This window comes from Oncorhynchus clarkii, chromosome 19 (assembly GCF_045791955.1).
Source record: "Oncorhynchus clarkii lewisi isolate Uvic-CL-2024 chromosome 19, UVic_Ocla_1.0, whole genome shotgun sequence".
NCBI lineage: Eukaryota > Metazoa > Chordata > Actinopteri > Salmoniformes > Salmonidae > Oncorhynchus > Oncorhynchus clarkii.
The window spans coordinates 46,306,838-46,310,723 of NC_092165.1; the positions used below are offsets into that span (position 1 = coordinate 46,306,838).

At 37.7% G+C, this 3,886-nt stretch overlaps 1 pseudogene; it reads left to right on the plus strand.

Annotated features, from left to right (window-relative positions):
- The first annotated feature begins 740 nt into the window (after positions 1 to 740).
- LOC139374505 (centrosomal protein kizuna-like) overlaps positions 741 to 3,886 on the plus strand; it is a 38,533-nt pseudogene continuing 35,387 nt past the window's right edge.

The following is a 3,886-nucleotide window of genomic DNA, read 5'->3' on the forward strand; positions in this document are numbered from 1 at the left end:
GTGTAGGACAGATCAGGGACGCATGAAGAAATTACTTTACCGGGTGTAAATCCACGACACATAATGTAGATCAATAACCAAAATAGATTTTTTCAAAGTCAATGTGTCATATCATTATTTCTGCAGACATCTTTGAATTTTAATTCGGAGCAAATTTTTAAAAGTGTTTTGGGGAAATGGGGACATAAAAACTGAATGAGATTTTACTGAAATCCTGTTACCAAACTTTGGATCTGCACAGTTCTTCCATGAAATGTGTTTTTGTAAAATTTCCACTGTAAATTGTAAAAAAAATAGTCATTGTTCAGAGTTGTATGGGTTGTTAAACTTTAAAATCAATGTTTTTTGTTTGGTATATATGAGTCTCAGCACAATTCTGTCACAGTGGAACAGGTATATGTAGTATAACTTTATGTACTTTACCACTACAATGTAATGCCTGTGCAACTATTATTTTGTATTCCAAGTAAAACAATATGTATATGAATGTAAAAGCTGATCCTGGACCAGCGTTAAGAGCAAAACATTAGTTCGTTCTCTCTATTTTCTTACTTTGTCCTTTTACCAGAGCAGAGGGGATCTCTGGGAAGCGGTGCTCATGACAACCAACATAAACAAGTTTCAGTAGCTATATTTATCCGTTTGTTTCACAAAACGGGGTGCCAATCCCAAGGAAAGCTGCTGCCATTGCTTTCTGTGAGGACCAGTACTATGAAATAATTGGATCTATTTAACAAAGCATGGACGAAAGGTAAGACTTTAACCCTTTTCCATTTTGGCACCAGGCCCCTTTGATACCACGAGTTAGTTGGAGTTGGGGACTCTTCCGAAACTGCTGCTGTCTCCCGCCATGCTTCATTGCTTGGATAAGTGGCTAGCTAGCTATTTTGTCAGTCAGCAGGTTGACGCTAGAAAGCAAACATTTATTGAAAAAATATGTCAGTAATTCATTTTATAACAGTACCTAGCTAATGCATATTGTTGTCGCTATGCTAGCTAACGTTGACTAACTTAACTGGGTTTGCTAGCACTAGCTAGCTAGAGTGTAAGCTGTGTCACTGTGCGTATGCATGCAATACTGGGTTCATACGAACAAATAAAACATTGCATTCTTACAAGAATTGCTGCTACGTTAGAGAAGCGGACTAATCAGTGGTTTAAGTCGAATTATTAGCTAGCTATCCTGTTGACAGTACGTTAGCTCTACACTACTATCTGGACCGTTCTATGCGCATAACTATTGTGGGCATGCAGGGGAGATTGGGACACTGCTATAAGAAATATAGTTCGTATGGTATCGGGACCAGTGGCGTTTTTAGCCCGTAAATCTTGGTGGGGCAAATTTTTTTTTAAAGTGGGATGCATGCCAGCAAAGCCACTAAACAATACATGAAGTGCACTATAACGGTGACAACTGTTGGGTCTACGTAAAGCTGTTCCAACAGCAGTCCCAACATCTTACCACTGCTACACCTGGCTATCCGTAGAGCCATGTAGCATTTCGCTACAACCGCAAAACATCTGCTAAACACGCGTATGTGACAAATAAAAATCGATTTTATTTGAAGCCTTGTCTGGCAGCGAAACAGTTAATTCAGCCGAATTAACTGCCTTTAAAAAAGCATAGCTGATATGGCTGACTTGCTTAAACAAATGTGGTTTCTAATGACAATTTAGATGTACAAACTATGGAATGGAATAAAGGGAGGACAAGCGGATAAGAGGCAATCTGTAATTTCGATTAAGACATTAATGAGCGAGCTAGAAAGGACGTAGTCAATATAACTATTTGTTTAGAAATGTACAGCGACAGTTTTTACAGTGTTCTCCCTGTACACCAATTCAGAACCGTATGATAAATAAAGTGGATAATAAGCAGACAATGAAAGCTCTTACAATCTTCTATGATTACATTTCTCTAAAACAGGGTAGGGATAGCCCCTTTTATTTTTAAATTTTCGCCTAAATGACATACCCAAATCGAACTGCCTGTAGCTCAGGCCCTGAAGCAAGGATATGCATATTCTTGGTACCATTTGAAAGGAAACACTTTGACGTTTGTGGAAATGTGATTTGAATGTAGGAGAATATAACACAATAGATCTGGTAGAAGAAAATACAAAGAAAAAAACAACCAGTGTTTTTTTTATCACCATCTTTGAAATGCAAGAGAAAGGTCACTGATAGGCTACATGTGCACCAGCAAGTCAGAACAGTAGGTGAAATTAATAGGGGTAAATAGACCAAATTATTAGGGTAAGGCACATGGGCTTCTAACATCTTACATACACTTAGTATAACTTTATTAGCTACAGTATACATATCAACCTTGCATATTACATCATTTATGCAGCAGCATACAATACATTTTTGGACTCACCTTGTTGTACTGTGCTCACTTGAACAGGAAGGTGGCGAGGCGGTCATTTGTGGGCATATTTTGTCATCGAAGTCTGGCATTTTTCCTGATTCATGATGCTTTCGAAAACAACTGGGAACAAGGTTGAATCATGATGATGTCATTGATCTTCAGGTCGTAGGTCTAGAAAGAGGCCGGATTAACAATTCCAAGTTGGATGACCATTCAAAATGTATTTTCCCAGTCGGAGCTCATTTATTCCTGACTTCACAGTTGTCTTGAACTCACTGAAGTCAAGTTTTGAATAGAAGGCTAGTGATTGCTTTGCAATGCTTGCAGTTAGCCACTGTCACTGATTCCTTCCAAACCACTCATTGTTGAATTTTCTATTTCCAACTTGTTGTGTAATGTTTGTTAGTGGTCAACCTATTTCAAGTTTTCATAACAATCGGTAATCTGCATTTTTGGACGCCGATTATGGCCGATTACATTACAATCCACGAGGAGACTGCGTGGCAGGCTGACTACCTGTTACGCGAGTGCAGCAAGGAGCCAAGGTAAATTGCTAGCTAGCATTAAACTTATCTTAGAAAAAAACAATCAATCTTAACATAATCACTAGTTAACTACACAAGGTTGATGATATTACTAGTGTAATTAGCTTCTCCTGCGTTGCATATAATCAATGCAGTGCCTGTTAATTTATCATCGAATCAAGGCTTACTTCGCCAAACGGGTGATGATTTAACAAAAGCGCATTTGTGAAAAATCACAATCGTTGCACCAATATACCTAACCATAAACATCAATGCCTTTCTTAAAATCAATACACAAGTATATATTTTTTAACCTGCATATTTAGTTAAAAGAAATGCATGTTAGCAGGCAATATTAACTAGGGAAATTGTGTCACTTCTCTTGTGTTCAGTGCAAGCAGAGTCAGGGTATATGCAGCAGTTTGGGCCGCCTGGCTTGTCACGAACTGTGTGAAGACCATTTCTTCCTAACAAAGACCGTAATTAATTTGCGAGAATTTTACATAATTATGACATAACATTGAAGGTTGTGCAATGTACCAGCAATATTTAGACTTCCATATTTAGTGGTTCCATATTTCACTGAAAGAATAAACGTTTTGTTTTCGAAATGATCGTTTCCGGATTTGACCATATTAATGACCTAAGGCTCGTATTTCTGTGTGTTTATTATATTTAAGTCTATGATTTGATAGAGCAGTCTGACTGAGTGGTAGTAGGCAGCAGCAGGCTCGTAAGCATTCATTCAAACAACACTTTTTTGCGTTTGCAAGCAGCACTTCGCAGTGCTTGAAGTACAGCGTTGTTTATGACTTCAAGCCTATTGTCGTGTCTTTACTATCATTAACTGAAGACTGATAGTTTTTATCAAACATTCTCTGTAATTAGTTATTACGCAATTAGACTGATTAATCATGTAACCGTAATTACTAGGATGTTGGGGCACCAAGGAAAAATATTCAGATTGCAAAGTTATAATTTCCTAAAATAA